A 20,131-nucleotide genomic window follows, 5' to 3' on the forward strand; every position below is an offset into this window, starting at 1 on the left:
GGAACTACCTCCTTTCTTTCTCCTCTAGCACCTTACATATCCAATCGCTTGCCAAGTTCTGTCAACTCCATTTCCTGCGTATTCCTTGAATTATCTTCACTGGCATTTAGTGGCCAGATCCACATTATCTTATGGGGCTTCCCTGGTGGCTCAGAGGTTAAAGTTTCTGCCTGGAATGCGGGAGACCTGGGTTTGATCCCTGGGTCGGGAAGATCCCCTGGAGAAGGAAATGGCACCTCACTCCAGTACTCTTACCTGGAGAATCCCATGGAGGGAGGAGCCTGGTTGGCTACTACAGTCCATGGGGTCGCAGAGTCGGACAGGACTTGATTGCTTCACTATCTACTGCAGTAGTTTTTTAAAAGATTTTTCTCCTGAACCCAGCTGTCCTCTTCCCAGTCTTGCAAGGATCCTTCAAACTGCTATCAAAGGGAATGTTCTAAAATGCAAATCTGGTGTCATACCCTTCTTCACACACTTTGGTGGTGGTTTGGTTTCTAAGTTGTGTCCGAGTCCTGCAACCCCATGGACTATAGCCCGCCAGGCTCCTCTGTCCATGGGATTGCCCAGGCAAGAATGCTGGAGTGGGTTACCATTTCCTTCTTCAGGAGATCTTCCCAACCCAGGGATCGAACCTGGGTCTCCTGTATTACAGGCAGATTCTTTACCGACTGAGCTATCAGGGAAGCCCGCACACTTTACTAACTCTTATTGCCTGCATCAGCAGTTCTCAAACTCTTCACCCAAACCACCTGGAAGACAAGGCACGGTCCCTGCAGTGTTAACATTCCAGGGGATGGCATATAGGGGTGAAAGTAAATTTATATGCCCTTTCTAAGCGATTCTGTATTTTCCTCTATAGGATCCGGCTGCTTCCTTCTTCTGCGAATTCCTGCCTAATAGACATTGTTTTTCATATGCAAGTTTCCATTCTTCTGTCCTCCTACTTGCTCCCACAGCTTATACTCCAACCATAACAACAGCTTATAAATACCCAAACACTGTAAGCTGTTTCAGACCTCCACTCTGTTGTTTTATCTCCTAGAATGCCTTCCTAGTCCCCTTATCATGCCCAGTGACTTCTGTATCCAGCTAAAACTGTCTCAGATCACCTTCTCTAGGGATTACCTCCTGATTTTCCAGAAGAATTAATCACTCCCATTTCTATTCTCCTTCTTTACCTTATAAATAGTCTCCTGCTGAACACATCACATGCAACTGTATCTTGCTTGGTCTCTATTAATGGACTGTGAATTCTTTAAAAATATCCTACTCTGTTTATTTTTGTGCTTACTATAGAGTAAACATCTAATCAGTTTCCGTAGACTGATATAACTTTATTCATCTTGAGTTCATTTCTTTATTCAGTCATTCATTCAAACATTTTTGAGACCAATATTGATGGACATTTCAAAGTCTAAACAGTAGGGAAAGCAGGATGAAATGGGCATTAAAAATAAAAAAATAATCCATTATATAAAGTGAATGCTGCCCCATTTATTATGGAGTCATGCTTTATTTTCCCACAGTTTTTCTCATTAAATTTATTTTAAGGATGTAAGCAGAAAAAGAAATCAAGACTATTTTCCCTTTGGGCTATAAAAAAGGTCTATTAAAATAGCCACTGCTTACTAACCAGGACAAATGAAACAGAGGAAGAAATAAATATTGGAAAGCAACACTAAAGTTACCATTTGCAGAGAATAAGATTGTACACTGGCCAACCAAGAGAATTAACTGAAAAACTGTTACAAAGGATAGTAAAGTAGCTAGAGGAAAAAAAAAAAATCAATCACATTGGTACATAGCAACAACTAGTCAGAAGCTTTGGTGAAATAAAAAACTGTAAACTTTTTTTAAACACTAAGAATACACTTAAAAAGATATGTGAAAGACCTAAGACTGAGGGATCTACAAACACAAACACAAAACAAGTAGAAAGGTAATATATCTTCTTACACAGTGGTCAAATCAACCAATTCATTTAATATATTTTCATAAAAATACTAGCAGAATGTTTTGAGGAATTAAGAAGCCAGACTCTAAAGTTAATGTGGAAAAATAAACAAATTGGATATCCAGGGATAATGTGAAAGAGAACTGTGATGCAGCCTGAGCAGGGCAGTGGCCAAATTGAAAGATATTAAAAAGCAACAAAAGCTCTACTTAGAACAGCTTGTACTTGCACATCAATAGATACTAGGGTGTTTATAAGACCAATGGAATAGAATATAAAGAAATAGATTCAAACATGCATAGAAATATTGTATAAGGTAATATTAGATCGATAGGATAGTATTCTGAAAAAATTATGAAGTTGGATTGATTCCTTATCTCTTATACCAAAATGCATTCTAGATAGATTTAACATCTGAATATGGAAAACAAATCACTAAAACATTTAACAACAGTCTTACAAAACTTAAAAGCATAATCTAATGACTGGAAAAGTTCTTTGTGACGCAAAATCTGAAGCCATGAAAGATGAGGAGGTTCAGTAAAGTGTATGCATGCAAACATAAGCCCCTAAGCAAAGTCAAAAGTCACGTAATACTTTTCTTGATATGTAAGACTCATACAAATTGACAGAGGAAAACAAATCAACCATCAAACAGAAAAAATGAGTCAAAACTAGTACAAATAACATAGAGGGGATTTAGCAATAGCTACAGAATTCTGTAAATACTTCCTTTGATTCTTCAGTTTTAAAAACTTTTCTAACAAATATACTCATATATATGTGTTAAATGATGTATGCACACTTTTTGCACGAGCAAAAGTTTGGAAACAACCTACATTTTCGATAAAGTATTTCCAAGTAATTGAATGAAATAAAGAAAGCTGCAGGACAGTATGTATAAGAATGCCACAACCTGTATATTTACAAGAATAAAAATAAAATGAGCTCTGGTTTAAATACTTTGCTTCCAGGAAAAGGAATGGAGAGGCTGGAAAACAGCACTGAGAGGGAGATTGCCTTTAAAATGTGTCATTTTATAACATTTAGGCATGCATATAAATAAATAAAACTTAAAAGGTCATAATTCATAATGGACAAAGTAAAACAACAGAACAAAGTGATATTTTTTTTGATTTCTGCTGGACCCACTTCCTTTCAAATATTAAGAGATGGCCTAGATGTGCATAGTCACTAGTCACACACGGCCATTGGGCCTTTGAAACCTGTTTAGTCCAAGTTGAGTAGTTCTGTAAGTATAAATACACATTGTATTTCAAAGAACTTAGTGTGGGCCAAAAAAATATAAGTCAATTCTTATTTCATGCTGAAACAGTGCTATATTGGATATAATAAGTAAAAATAGATCATTGAATTTCATTTGTTTCTTTTTACTTGTTTTACTGTGAGTACTAGAAAATTTTAAATTTCAAATGTGGCTTAGGTTTCATTTCTATTGGGTAGCTCTGAGCTAAACTGATACTTGTAATCATTGATATAATCTTTAATAAAAAATAACCTTTAGCTTTCAGAATCATTAATATTGATTTGTAGTCTTTGGAGGTTTCTCCAAAATGAGGGCATTACCATTTTTCAAAAATTAAGAAGCATATGAGAGCAGCCAAGATGGCAAATTAGAAGGAGCTTAGTGAGCACACCAAAATCACAACAATCTACAGAGCAACCATCCTTGAAAAAGACAAACCTACCAGAAAACACTTCCTACAGTTAAAGACATACAGACGGAACCACAACCAGCCTAGTGGTGAGCTCCCAATATAATCAAATCCCATACCCCTCAAGTGAACGACCCACAAACTGGAGAATAATCATATCACAGAGGTTCTCCCACAGAACTGAGAGTTCCATCCAGCACCAGGAAGAGGAGCCCTCCAGAGCATTTGATTTTGAAGGTCAGTAGGGCTTGACTGCAGGAGCTCCCCAGGACTGGGGGAAACAGAGGCTCTTAAAGAGCACACAGAAAATCTCATGTGCACCAGGATCCAGGGCCAAAGCAGCAATTTGATAGAAGCCTGGGCCAGACCTACCTGCTGGTCTTGCAGGACCTCCTGGGGAATGGTGGTGAATACACTGGGGAACATTCATCTGTGTGAGCTTTCCAGGAGGCTGACGTTTTGGCACCAAGACCTCGCCCCATTCAATAGCCTTGGGCTCCAGTGGCGGGGTGCCTCAGGCCAAATAACAAACTGGATGGGAACGCAGCCCCACCCGTCAGCAGAAAGGCTGCCTAAAGACTTCCTCAGTCCACAGCCTGAGAATGATGGGGAAAAAATTTGCAGATAATGCTACCAATAAGGGCTTAATTTTAAAAATGTACACACAGCTCATACACCTTTATATTTAAAAAAAACAAAAACCCAAAAGAATCCAATCAAAAGATGGGCAGAAGACCTAAATAGATATTTCTCCAAAGAAGACATACAGATGGCTAACAGACACATGAAAAGATTCTCAATATTCTTAATTATTAGAGAAATAAGAATTAAAACTACAATGAATTATCACTTCACACCAGTCAGAAGGGTCATCATCAGAAAGTCTACTAATAACAAATGCTAGAGAGGGTATGGAGAAAAGGGAACCCTCATACACTGTTGGTGGGACTATAAACTGGCACAGCTGCTGTGGAGTTTCCTTAAAAAGCTAAAAATAGATCTACCATATGATCCAGCAAGCCCACTCCTAGGCATATATTAGAGAAAACTCTAATTTAAAACTGTATATGCATACCAGTTTTCACAGCAGCACTATTTACAATAGGCAAGATGTGGGACGACCTAAATGTCCATCAACAGATAAATGGATAAGGAAGATATGGGAGGAGCTTCCCTGGTGGCTCAGTGGTAAGGAATCTGTCTGCCAGTGCAGGAGACATGGGCTTGATCCCTGCTCCAGGAAGATCCCACAGGCCACAGAGCAATGAAGCCTGTGAGCCACAACCGTTCAGCTTGTGCTCTAGAGGCTGGGAGACACAACTATTGAGCCCATCTTAGAGCTGGTGCTCCACAAGAGGAGAAGCTACCACAGTGAGAAATCTGTGCACTGCAACGAGGGGTGGCCCCTGCTCACTGCAACCTGAGAAAAGCCCACGTGTAGCAATGAAGACCCAGCAGAGCCAAAAGTAAATAAAATAAAGAAGAGGTGTGTGTATTGAATATATAATGGGATAGTACTCAGCCATTGAAAAGAATGAAAGAATACCATCTGCAGCAACATGGATGGGCCTGGAGATTATCATGCTAAGTAAGTCAGACAGAGACAAACATCATATTAATATTACTTACATGTGGAATCTAAAAACTGATACAAATCAACTTGTTCACAAAAAAAAGAAATAGGCTCACAGACATAGAAAATAAACTTATGGTTACCAAAGGCAATAGTAGGGGGTAGCAGTGGAAGGATACGGTGGGGGAGATAAATTAGGAGATTTGGATATGTGTACTACTGTATATAAAATAGGTAAACGATAAGGACCTAAAGTATAGTACAAGGAACTATACTCATTATCCTATAATAACCTATAATGGAAAAGTATCCAAAAAATAATATATGTGTGTGGGCCAACGTGTATGCATATGACTGAATCACTTTGCTGTACACTTGATACTAACAAAACATTGTAAAATAACTATACTTCAGTTAAAAGAAATTAAGAAGCACAGATATAAGTTAGATAATTCTTTATAGAATTAGGTCCCTTATTTTTCCAAATACTATAGGAAAAAATGTGTTTTTCTGGCAACTGTAAAATCAATTGACATATACACCAAACAAAATGTATTTACATATATATACACATGTACATTATATTGTTATATATTATATGAAATTTGCAGGCTCTGAATACATATTGTCCTACTTACTTTTTAGATAAAAAATATTTATATATTAAGTGGGGACTTCTCTGTAATGCAGAGGACATGGATTCAATCCCTGGTTGGGAAATAAAAATCCCACAAGTCTTATGCTGTGACCAAAAAAAAAAAAGATATTTATATATAAAGTAATACATTATTACAATCCATACCACATAATTTGGACATTCTTTAAAGTGTCAAGAACAGAATTACAATGGATGGAGTTTGCAAATCTTTTATGAGCATAATAATAGCTTCTAAGAAGAAATGAAGGTGACTTGAAATTTATTTCAATATGGAGTTTTAAACACAATAGCCAGTTTTAAACACTAATTTAATCCTAGTATTAGAATTCTATTCTGTCTATGACAGCAATTCCTTTACTGAGTACAACCATCAGATGTAGAAAGTTACATGGTTAACTCTTTCAGGGAGGACAGAAAAATTATATATTATCTTTTCATTTTTGGATAGGGATAACTTTTATTTGAGAATTATTTGTTACTGGTCTATGAATCTAATTCAGACAATTTAAACCAAAAAAGTACCATTTTAGAGGGAGAAAAGAAATATTTTCTTTGACTTCAGTTTGTCCTAGACCACACTTTTTGCATATATACCCCAGAATATTACACAATCCAGGAGCCTACTTGCAACAGCACTCTTAAAATCACCGAATGCTTTTATACTGACATTGGAACATTATTTATCTTGTAACGAAAGAAGAAAGAAATGAGACCTGTTCATTTTGATCATTGTATAATACTTTCCTGCTTATAAAAGCTCTCCTGTATAAAAACTTTCCTGCTGTAATTTTTACAGCGTATATAAATATAAAATTTTTTTTCAAGCTTACAGAAGTCAATAATTTGTATGTAAGACAAAAAAACTTCCAAGATAATTTTTATCTGCTAAGCTGTGAAAATAGAGTTAATATTTTTACCATTCAAGGGGAAAAGGGAAATTTTTTTCACAATTAAACTAAGTGGATTTTTTTTTAATGAATGTAAATTTGTATTAGAGATATATTTTTGTGTGGCATTCCTTTTGCCTCACAGAGACTAAAAACAGAAATAGAGTTTTTATTCATTCATATCTGTTCTTCTACATGACTGATAGCAGAAACATTTTTGAATCCTCATAATTGAGATTGAAATGGAATATCCTTCATTTATCCTACGTTAGAGAGCATATAATTAATATGATGTATAGTACTAATCAGGATGCTATTCCATTGTGAAGCAATATTAAAATGTTTTTAAAGTAATACCAGCTCTTGGATGTTTGTATATGACAATTTATACCAAATACAATTGTCAAATAGTTAATGCCAAATAAAAGTATACCTATAAAAATCAGAAGAGAAAATTTTCATTTTAGAATAAGATTCAATTTCTACAATAACAACAACGACTCATCTACAGGGACATTGGCCAATCAAAACTAAAGCACTAATTTTTTCTTAAAACTGTTAGGAAGTTTGTCGGCAGGAACATAGGCAGAAGAGCCTTTGGCAGACCTAGAAAGGAAGACTGGCTAAGCTTACCCAGTTATTTTTTTTTCATGGTGTCAACACTTAATGTTATAGCATTTAGTCACAATTTTAAAATGAATAGTGAGCTTTTAACATATTCCTCAAGAGATGTTCTGACAGATGACGGCTAATTTCAAGCTATCAACCGCCAACTCACAAAATTCCTGAAAATTTCACAATCTGCTCTTGCAAACTGTTGAGAGGTAGTTCTAGGCACACTACTGTTAAAGCTACTGAAATATTAACAAATCATATTTGTTTCTTTTCTTTTTTTTGGAAATAGAATGAAAGTTCCCTGAGAACAAATACGTGCCATTTTATTTGCAGTTCAGTTCAGTCGCTCAGTCGTGTCCGACTCTTTGCGACCCCATGAATCGCAGCACGCCAGGCCTCCCTGTCCATCACCAACTCCCAGAGTTCACTCAAACTCACGTCCATCGAGTCCGTGATGCCATCCAGCCATCTCAACCTGTGTTGTCCCGTTTTCCTCCTGCCCCAATCCCTCCCAGCATCAGAGTCTTTTCCAATGAGTCAACTCTTCGCATCAGGCGGCCAAAGTATTGGAGTTGCAGCTTTAGCATCAGTCCTTCCAAAGAAGTAGTCTTCCTCATTTGCAGTAGTCTTCCTTATTTCCAGAAGAGCAATGGACAAAGCACTCTTGTCTATAGACTTACTGAACAGTATGTTAAACTTTTGCAAGGCTAAGAAATTTTTAATTATTCAAAATGAATGATAAATGTGATGATGACCGTCATGACAATGTATAAAACATTTCCGAGCATAAGAAAAAATCTAGTTCCACTCTGTCATTTTACAGATGTAAAAATTGAGCAGTTTGCTCAAGTTAGGCATCAAAATAATTGCTCCCACAGGGGCTAAACTGGCAGCACCATAGAGGCATAAGTTCTGTACTGCCCTGGACTGTGGTTTTGGTAACACAATATGAGTATTCAATTGCCACAGGAGTACAGGAGAGGGGAAAACACTTTCACCTGTCAAGGTCTGCATGCCATCAATCCCAATTTCTCTCATGAATTTAACTCCATTCCCTCTTGCCATAAGAGAGAAATACATATGCCACTAAGTCAAAGTTAGTTTTAAAAGGATGACAACGAATGTTTACCAAACAGATCTACCAAAATCACTGAGGCAGAAGAACTAGTGTTCTAAGTAGAATATACATCAGTAGTTATCAGATACAGAAGGGACTATGTAAAAAGAAAACTCAGTGCCTTTAAAAAAAAAAAGCAATATTCAATAAATAACATGGAAACTTTTCTGGCTATTGAATCTTTAACTTAGGAAAAGACATGGCATATATTCACCTACTTTAACTGCTCTAACAGTTATCTTTGCTAATCAAAATATAATAATGAGTTTCCCAGGTGGCTCAGTGGTAAAGAATCCAGCTTACAATGCAGGAGATGCAAGAAACATGGGTTGATCCCTGGGTCGGGAAGATCCCCTGGAGCAGGACATGGCAACCCATTCCAGTATTCTTGCCTGGAGAATTCCATGGACAGAGGAGCCTGGCGGGCTAGAGTCCATGGGGTCGCAAAGAGTCAGACATGACTGAGCATGCACAAATGTAATAAGTAACTCATTGCTTAAACTGGGTACACATACTACCAGCTTTGGCAATTTGTTCAAAGCCTAAAGAAGCAGTTTCAGAAGTTACCTACATAATGAGTGTTAATTACATCATAGCTTAAAATGTCATAATTTAGATTTTACTAGTCATATTATTTAGAGAAGGCAATGGCACCCCCTCCAGTACTCTTGCCTGGAAAAATCCCATGGACAGAGAAGCCTGGTAGGCTGTGGTCCATGGGGTTGCTAAGAGTCAGACACGACTGAGCGACTTCACTTTGACTTTTCACTTCCATGCATTGGAGAAGGAAATGGCAACCCACTCCAGTGTTCTTGCCTAGAGAATCCCAGAGATGGGGGAGCCTGGTGGGCTGCCGTCTGTGGGGTCGCACAGAGTCGGACACGACTGAAGCGACTTAGCAATAGCAGTAGCAGTAGTAGCAGTCATATTATTTATGTTTCTCCATTGTAACAGTCTAATGTTCAGCATGAAGTATGGTCTTCTAAAGAACCAAAAAGAACAGTTTTGTCTGTTACAAATACAGCCAATTTTTTGGAAATTCTAAAGGTCAAGTTATAACCAGATAATAGAAATGTACAAGAATATGTTATGGCCACTTCATGATTTCAGCTAATGCTCCAGGATAATTTTTTGTAAGCTATAAGGGAGAGGAAGAGAAAGATACTGAGAACTTTAAGTAAAAATTCCAAGTATGTCAACCTTCATCCTCAGTATTAGAGGTACACATTAATGAAGCCCATATATCTCAGTTGAAAATACTAGCCTTTTGACTAGTAGCTAACATTTTTGGTTTCCTAAGACCAAAAACAGCCACAGCAGCTTTCCTTTAGTATTTGATTTTGCTCCTTCTCCCACCTCTCTGACAATAATTTATTATGAATTCAAGTCACATTGGCAGCATCTGTGAAACAATTACTGCATCTAGGACTGACTCTGCAGTCTAATCCATCATAATTATGACAGGCCTCTTTGAAGATGCTATGATGCATGACTTAAAAATAGCACATTAGTGTGCAAATGGATCAGCATCTCATTTCACCAATATGCATTTAGGGTTGTAATTTAGCTCAACACCATTTGACTCTCTCTGAATCATTCAAGAATGGTAGCTGCATCTCTCACCACATAAAGCTGTAGATGACGCTCAAAATTTGTGAAGAGGGCTTTCTGTTTTTGCTTTTACTTTTTGGTTTATTGATTTTGTTGGTGTGGCTTTAACTGCTCTAAAAGAAAAGAAGGGGAAAAAAAGTCATTTAAATCTCATGTCAGCTTTTTCCAAGGAGACCAAAAAATTCAATTTATAGATATGTATAGCTACCGTATGATAAGGCAATAATTTTTTTTCTATAAAAAATGTTTGACTTCACGTTCTAATATTGAATGTATATAAAATACTCTGCCGTCATCATATGAGTCCTGTTTACTGACACAGGCACATTGCAGGGAGTAAATTCTTAAGACTAGTTACTTTCAAGCACTGTAGCTATTCAAGTACCCATGTCTCAGCATCAGCCTTAGGAGATTACTGTGTGTCTCTATTGCCTCCTTGACAGGCTCAGCCCCTATTGTAATTCAGGTGTTAGGAATTAATTAGTTCCTAACATGGAAAACATTGCGTAAAGATGATATATTTCACTACCCTTCCTGTGAAGATGCCACTATTCTCCAAAACTATTTTAGATTCTTCCCACCAAAATGGGAAATAACTTGAGTCGACATATTTATTTCAAGATGCATGCAGGACAATGGGCCTCGGTTTGGTCTACTGAAGGTCCCCATGGGTAGTGCTCTAAAATCCTGACAGATTTCCATCCTTATCTTCTGCATCTATCAAATTCTCTCCACTCAGGTTGACTTATTTTCTTACTATATAATATTAGTATTGCTAAGTCCCATTCTGGAAGTAAGCAGAGTGATTTTATAGGGCATAACTTAAGAAATTAAAAGTTATTTTTCATTAATTTAATATTAAAGCTAAAAATTTTAATAAAAACAGTCAATCTATGCAAAACCTACTTTCAACAGCAGACTGTGTCTCCAAATTACATGTTAAGCTTGGAACATAATGCCTTATATATGCATTAAATATGGAGACTATAAAGTGAATTAATATTTTTACTTCAAAACTGACTTTTCAATGTCTCATCTAATAAGAACCTTCAATTTTAATATTAAGAAATACCTTAAGATATACTTCCCATAATTTGGGGGGAAAAAACCCAGCAAACACACAAGTGTGTCAGAATGTCAGAGAAAATGCCTACATTTCCAGAAGTGTATTAATGATACAAGTAGCTACGCACACAACAAGCACTTTGCTTTGCTCCTGTGGTGTGTTACCTATGCTTATAGAGAGGACTTGTCCCGGTTTTCATAATCCTCAGTAGAAACTATATAATTTCAATATTGCAAGTTTTAAAATGTGTTTATCTTAAAAATAACAGCATAGACAACAGTTGAATAACAGACGATTTGAGGGCGGAGAGAGGAGAAATGTCAATGAAGATTGGAGAAGAGGCCTGGAGACAGAAGTCTGCATGTGAAATGTGCAGACACCTGACAGTTTGGAAACAGATCTGCTTACAGTTTACAGCTCGAGTCAACTGGTTTCCCAGCCGGTGAGATGGGCACGCTCTTTTGTCAGTTTTCAATTATCCACATATGTGTTAATCCTGGGATTGTTTCTTGAATTTGGACTTATTCCTGGTCTCTCACTCTCACCAAATTAATATGTGTTGGGGGAAAAGATGATCAAACATAATTACAAATGCCATGTGTCACAAGCATCGTTTCTCATAAATTATAAAAGTTGGATTTTTCAGCTTCAGTCCATTTTCATCATTAGAACAGCTAATTGTGAGTGGCTTATTTTCACTAGGACACTGGGATACACTTATTGGAATACTCTCTATCCAATGTCTGACATTTTCAATTAAAAAAAAAATGTATTACAAAAACCGTTGTTCTTTGGGCTTGACCTCACTGACACACTATCTGAAGATCTGTCCAGTGGACAAGCACCCTGGCACAGAGAGGGTGTAGCGTGGACTTGCTGTAGGCAAATCTGAACTGGATGTAGTGACAGAAGGGACAGAGGACAGGCTTCCTGGTCGGGGAGCCGCGTAGGAAGAGCCCCTGTGGACCCCTCTCAAGAGCCACGGGTGCCCAGAGAGCCAGTGCTTGAATGCCCGCCCCACAGAGGACACCCAGTAGTTAGTCAATGTCCACCACCAAAAGAGCACCATTCAAAGTCCTGCAGCCTGTCCTGCAGGTGAATAAGGGACCCTAAGTTTTCTCCATCCTTCCTTAGCCTTGCCTAACTTCCTCCTGCTGGTGTTTAAAATAGAGGAGGCGGGGGCAGAGATATTCCAGAGTCAGACTCTCCACGTGTTGGAGCCACAGATAAAGACTCTGCTGGGAGAGGAAGAGTACTGAATTAGGCTTGACTTGGGAGTTTTAAGATGAATAGGACTGACTTTCAAAGACCAAGATAGGATGCTGTCAAAAGTATAGAGTCTAGCCAAGAAGACACCATAGGGACAGTGGGGTGGGGGATGGCGGGACAATATCATGGTATGTTTGCAGGTAAACTATAGGGGAAAATGCTTTTATTTTTATATCCTGGAGTATGTTTCCAATAAAACTGTCACATAAATCTAACAAAACAGTTTCTAGTAAAATAAAAGAACTCTATATAATTTCTGACAGGGTTAATCATTCAGAGGCATAAAAATTAAAAAATAGAATGATATATTCATATTCAAACTAATATTATTTCATAATATAGAATAAATTTTGTCCTTCCAGAAGAAAAGAAGTAAAAGAGATTTTCTAGTGGACAAAGCATTAAGAAAATGGGCAACGTCAACTATTTGATTTTACTTGACAAGAGTATATAACCATGTGTTCATCAGAAACATGTTCCCATAAGTTATGAAGGTTACTCTCATCTTTTTTGATCTTCTGTGTTCTGTCATAAGATCTGATAAATACTTCCTATTGCCCCAAATTATAGTGTATATTTTAACTAGTATCAAAATAGAAATAAAAAGGCTATACACTTTTTTCCCTCAGAAAGGCTCTTACTCTGGATATACAATCTTAAGGGATCCAGAAGAAGCATTAAATATCTATCATTAAAAATTTTTAATTACAAAATTGGTGGGATAAGACATATATATACAAGACCAGCTCTTCAGATCTAGTCCTGGATATAGATTTTTGAGCAAGTCATAACATCTGCATGCTACAATTGAAAACAAAAACAAAAAACCTCAATCATAATCAGAGGGAAATGAACAGGATTATGTCTAAGATCTTTCTGAGTGCTAAAATGATATGATTCTTTAAAAGTGGCTACGATTAACAACTACTGTGGAGAAGGCAATGGCACCCCACTCCAGTATTCTTGCCTGGAAAATCCCACAGACAGAGGAGCCTGGTAGGCTGCAGTCCATGGGGTCGCTCAGAGTCGGAAACGACTAAAGCGACTTAGCAGCAACAACTACTGGGGTCTCAGTGAAATAAGTCATCACAAAGACTACTCTTGGCCTGGAAAGTATACTTTTCACTTCATTTAATAATAAGTAAATAGAAGCTAAAAGAGTAAAGAAGCTTGGCATAGCTGATACAGGGCAGATATAGATATGAAACACAGACCTGTCAACCTCTGAGCCAAAATGTGGCTAGATGGAGGCGGTCAGTTCCCGGCAGAGAAGCAGGTTGGGTGCTCCTTATGGTGATATAAGCACTCCATATACTGTCCTGGGAAGAGAAACTCTGGATTGGCCAGTATGAGTACAGTCACTAGGTGAGCAAATTTTCCTACAGGTGAGGAAGAGTGCTTTCTTCACTGAGATCTAGATAAGAAAATATTCCTTAAGTTCACCAGATCCAAGAAACACCGGGCACCCTAAATGCAAGTACTCTGGACAAGGCACATACGTATATCATATTTAGAAGTGTGAATTTCTGATTATGAATTGAGAAATATATGTTTATTTAAACACCAACTTCATGTGCATTTGATTAAAACAAATCATTCAATCCAATCAACTCTGAGAGAAAGATAAAATTGGGTTTCTGGATTTTCAAATTAAGGAGCAGATTCTGGGCAATGGTGTCCATCCCCAAATGATACATTCTTGACATCTCTAGCAAGTCTCTTTTTTTTTTTTTTTGAGCCTTCAGTGACTTTTATTTATTTATTTATTTTTTTAGTTTTTATTTTTAAATTTTAAAATCTTTAATTCTTACATGCATTCCCAAACATGAACCCCCTCCCACCTCCTCCCATAACATCTTTCTGGGTCATCCCCATGCACCAGCCCCAAGCATGCTGCATCCTGCGTCAGACATAGACTGGTGATTCAATTCACATGATAGTATACATGTTAGAATGTCATTCTCCCAAATCATCCCACCCTCTCCCTCTCCCTCTGAGTCACTTTTTAAGTGCATTGCTAAATACACTGGGGATTAGTCTGTATGTAAGTTGCAAGAACACAAATAGACAGCCACACTATAGGAACAAGGTCACATCATATGATCTATAAAGTACTAGTTCTATTGGTTATTAATACGTGTTTTTTAAAAGGAAGGACGAGGCTGAGAGAAAATAAGGAAAACTGGGTTATGAATAAATTTAAATCTTCCTTTAATGAAAGTCCTCAAAGCCTTTAATATGATGGTGGGATCCCAAAAAAGTCAATGCATGCGTGGCATTTCCTAGACATAGCTTCAGTGCAGAATCATAGTTTACAGAATACCCTGCAAAACCAACATCCCACGAAATAGCACACACTAAAAAATCCTAATTCAGATGTACATGATGACTTTATGCAGTCTTAAATATGTACATGGATCTTGAACTTGTGGTCTAGGAAAATATAAATTCATATCCATAACTTAGGTGTAAAGAGCTCTGAGTTCATCTTTGAGAGCCAAAGATATCACATGTGCCTTGCTTTAACTTCAAATTAAACATGTAAAAACTATTCTCCCTAACTTCCAGTTACATTACCGTTCTAATACTTTAACTCTTCCTTAGAAAAGGCTTTTGCCTTTAGCTCAAAATCTCTTCTGTCCTGATGAAAATATTTAGAAATGGCTACAAAATCTCAAACCAAAATGTTTTGAAACAGTGATTCAAAATTCTTCAATTAACGGTAACAAATCTTTCTTGGTAATTTTAAGAGCAGAGTCATTTAATTAATATAAAAACTGATTTACATTATATATAGATATTTAAAGAGACAAATGAATACTTGGTTTTAAGATGAAATCTTATAGTCTTTGTGATGTCTGTGTTACCACCTGCCATATCAAGAAAGCCATTCCTAATTGTCCAAGACCAGATCACATAAAAATGTAATGGAAGCACAAGAACTCACACAAAGTAACTTTTTATGCACTAAGTATAAATAATAGAAATAAAATCAGATTATGGCTGAGGAACTACAGTAATATAAGGAATCCAATTAAGGATAATGTTGAATAGAATAGGAATAGAAAATCTAGCTTTTTATGAATATTTTCTAAACATCGAAAGTGCCGATATACTTATATATTTAGGGAAAAATAATTCTCCTATCAGAAATTTCTTCAACCTTGAAGTCAACAATTAAACTTTTGATAACATAACCACAAAACTCTTTTTCTCTCTAAATGCTTTTAAACCTACCATATATTAGAGTACAGTCTTTAGCAATAATATTGAATATAAAACAACCCTGAAGCATAATTTTAAAAATAAATGAAGACAAACAGGAAATTCAGATTCCCAGCAGCAATTTAACTCGTGAAACTATCTTACTTTGCTCTAGTACTCAGAAATCGCTAATTTTCTGTGTGTGAGCTAAATAGACCATTTAAATTATGCCATTAAAATTAAGCGAAAGGCGGCTCTCAGGGTGTAATCTGGGTGACTGTTCTTTTAATGTAGCATTGCGCTAATGTAAATCTTCACAGAGCGTATGTGGAAAGGATAAGAAAAAGGAAAAAAACAAAAGGATTATAAACTCACTAAATCTAAACACTGAGAAAAACTAAAAATATACTTTGACTATGTCTGTGTTAAAAATATCATCTGAATATTAATATCATCTGAATATTCATAACAAGACTTAATTACCTACAAAGTAATTTCCATACAACGACAGCATTATTTGGGGGATAGCTGGGAAAGACTGAGGGCAGGAGGAGAAGGGGACGACAGAGGATGAGATGGCTGGATGGCATCACCGACTCAATGGACATGGGTCTGGGTGGACTCCAGGAGTTGGTGATGGACAGGGAGGCCTGGTGTGCTGCGGTTCATGGAGTCGCAAAGAGCTGGACACTACTGAGTGACTGGACTGAACTGAGCTGAACTGAACTGACAGATTCACAGGTCACACCAAAGGATGCGTTAGAGGTTGATTTGGCCAGTGATCTGCACAACAAACATACCTACATCTGTTATCATGACTATAACTAAATTCACTAAAAATGAATCAGCTTTTGTTTGAAAATCATTTCAAATTAATAAATCAGTGAATAACACAAGTTCATGGCATTTTCATAGAAAACAGAATTTTCCAGAGAAAAAAATATAATAGACAATGTCATACATTTTTCTGTCTTTTATCAAATTGTCATGTTTACACTTCAGTTATATTTGAATATGGTATATGCAACATATGGCTTCCTTTGGCGCTAGTGGTAAAGAATCCACATGGCAACCTTCTCCAGTATTCTTTCATGGAGAATACTGTGGACTGAGGAGCTTGGCAGGCTACTATCCATAGAGTTGCAAAGAGATGGACTTAGCATGCACTTATATGCAACATAAATCTGAAATAATGTACATGTAAAATATCACCAGCTCTCTAAAAGTTGTAGCTTTCCCTTGCACCCCTTTCTTTCCATCTCTCAGTGGGTATACACACTCAGACTTTAACTGTCATCTTATAAAATGGTACCGTCACTGAATTAAGATGAAGAAAAAGAACATCCCAGATTAATTCATAAAGGTTACAGAAATGTAGGAAGCAGAAGTACCAACATTTCCATGAAAAAACTTTATTAAAATTCAAAACAGTATTTCCTTTCAACTTTCCTTTCCCTTACCTGTTGCAAAGAATTATAGAGAAATAAACATATTGGAAACAAACACTCATTTGCATTATTAGTCTTTGGCTTTAAAAATATTTATTTCTACTCTACTTGTCCTCTTTCATCTCCCCAAGAAATTCTAACCAAACTCCAAGCCCACTAACTCCAGTATTCAAAGTGTGGAAATGTTTTACACAGTCTTCTAAACCCATGGTGAGCAATAAGATCATAAAATTTTGTTTTTTGTTTTAGTTGCTGAGTTGTGTCCAACTCTTTTGTGACCCTATGGACAGATCATAAAATACTCTGAAGCAAAATTAATTTTATTTGAGGGGAAAACAACAGGTAGAAGGAAACTATGGTGTGTCTCCTAATGGGAAAATTTCTTTAGTCACAGATGGAGAAAACAGAGCTCTAAATTGTCAGACTTTTCTATTCAAAGGTACTGACTTACAGTTAAAATGTTCCTCAGGCCACCCATTTATGGTACTGCATAAAAATTCTGCAACTGCTGAAAGAGGTTATGGGGTATAATCCCAGAACTGAGTTGGCATTCTGGTCCCCTTTCAGTTTCTTACAATTCAAGGCAAATTCCCATGTTTAAATGTTCTCTTTGTGGCAAGAGGCAGCTTGAAGAGATGGTGAAATCATTGCAGCCAAGAAAAAAAAGAAAACTGACTGATCTCATCTTAACTATCGTTAATGCTTTGAGATGATGCTTAAAATGGCATTATTGAAGCAATACTGGGGAAATGCTGTATTCCTTTCTGCTTTTTCATTCATAATACTTTCAAAACTCTAAATCTTTCCTCAGAACCCACTCCGACATTTCCAACTTTGGAAGACTGCCACAGAGTTACCAATCAAAGATTTTAAATATCTCCAAGCTAATTTAAGCTTTAAATAATTGAAATTATAATATGCAGAATAAGAATTCAGCTTCTGGGTAATAAATATAAGTCAAGACTCACAAGGTTTAAAAAGCTCTTTTCATTAATTTTCTTGAACATATATTTCATGATCTGCTAAGTGATCATAAGATGTTACTACAGAAAGAAACTGAAATAACCCATTCTTTTCAGTTTAAATGCTACTTACTTGAAGAATATTTGATTTTTATTAAAAAGTCTCATGTGGCATTTTCTGTAAAAGCAAGCATTATATCTATATTATTATACATGATAAACTTTCATGGTATATTTTCTAACATACACTTTCAAATCTGTAGTTCAGCTTACCATTTATTAAGCATGTGAGCTGAGTACTATGCTAGATACCATGAGAATCACAATGATGACTGTCATAGTGCTCTCAGGAAACTTATACCTAACTTAGAGGTGCATCACAGAGTTTTAAGAAAATCAATGAAGGAATTCCCCGGTGGTACAGTGCTTGGGACTTGGCACTTTCACTCCCAGGGGCCAGGGTTTGATCGCCTGGTCAGGGAACTAAGATCCTGAAAGCCACATGGCACAGACAAAAATAAATAAATACAATTAGAAAAGAAGATAAATGCTAATTAGAAAAGAAGATAAATGCTGTCAGGCTCGTACAAACACAGAATCACAGAACATACATTATACTGGAGATGATTTTTGTAGAAGCTCTTAAGAATTTTTAGGATATCTTCAGTTGCAATGAAATAAAAGCATCGAGTAAAGGGAAATGCTTCAGGTAATTTATAGAAAGGAGACTTGAAACAGAGATCTTAAAATAACAAGAAATCTATTTGGTCAAGCAAAGATAACATAAAACCTTGAAATGAGAAGGGCATAGATGTGATAGCAATTAGGGTGTAATTTTGAGCAAGGTTATTTGTGATGATTACTATAAGCTTTGATGCACAATCACTCAACTTGATTAAAACTGGCTTAAAAATTTTAGTATGCTTCTTCTGACTTTACTGCTTCTGAGTAGACTTGAAGAGCTGAAAGTGAAAGCCGCACAGTCGTGTCCAACTCTTTGTGACCCCATGGACTCCTCCATGGAATTCTCCAGGCCAGAGTACTGGAGCGGCTAGCCTTTTCCTTCTCCAGGGGATCTTCCCAACCCAAGGATGGAGCCCAGGTCTCCCATATTGTAGGCGGATTCTTTAATAGCTGAGCCACATGGGAAGCCCACTACAATCTCCCTAAAGTCTACCTTTATAATCATGATAATCAAGTAAGTGTACTGTCACATTTCAGCAAAAGTGTTGAGTTCTAGTCCTAAAAATAGCCACTGTAGGCTGTTTCATAGTGCAGCTGTATAGTTTCATCTCAGAAGGGTTGATGAGTCAAGAATTAAACTCAGACTTGATGTAGTTAAAAAGAAAACAAAAAAGCAGATACATTTGCAAAATAAACTTCCATGGAGTCTTTTAGTGGGAGAAGGGTGTGGTGGAGAATGAATGCATTTTTTTAAATAATGAAAAGTTTAATAAAATTGAGGTTAATAACATGAATACAACTTTTTATGTATCTATAGAACAACACGAGAAAATATAGACAGCCTTCACAATTTCAATTTCCAAAATCTAGGGTATCTTAACTTTCATTTAGTGTGCACAAATGAATAATTTGACTCTAGCTTAAAATACAGGCTTGTAAACTAAACTCAAAGCCGAAGGAAGGAACTAATAAAGATTAGAGAAGAAATAAAATCGGAAAAACAACAGAAAAGATTTACAAACTAAGAGTTGGCTCTTTGAAAAGATAAACAAATTTGACAAACTTTTAGCTGGACAAGAAAAATAGATAGGACTCAGATTTTAAAAAGAGATATTACAACTGATACCATAGATACACAAAGGATCATAAGAGACTACTTTGAAAAACTATAGGCCAACAAACTTGGACACCCTAAAATTAATGGATAAACTCCTAGAAACATACAAACTACCAAGATTAAATCATAAAGGAACAGAAAATTAAACAATAATGAGTAGGGAGATTGAATCAATAATCAAAAAACCTCCCAAGAAAGAATGACTCAGGACAAGATGGTTTCACTGGTGTATTTTAATAAACATTTAAAGAAAAGTTAATGCCAATTCTCCTCAAACTCCTCCTGGG

General features: G+C 36.5%; 1 protein-coding gene across 5 annotated transcripts in view; it reads right to left on the reverse strand.

Annotated features, from left to right (window-relative positions):
• The window catches only part of TET2 (tet methylcytosine dioxygenase 2), a 135,427-nt gene that overhangs the window by 43,741 nt on the left and 71,555 nt on the right, over positions 1-20,131 (reverse strand). The window lies entirely within an intron of this gene.

This window comes from Ovis aries, chromosome 6 (assembly GCF_016772045.2).
Source record: "Ovis aries strain OAR_USU_Benz2616 breed Rambouillet chromosome 6, ARS-UI_Ramb_v3.0, whole genome shotgun sequence".
In the NCBI taxonomy this organism is placed as follows: Eukaryota; Metazoa; Chordata; class Mammalia; order Artiodactyla; family Bovidae; genus Ovis; species Ovis aries.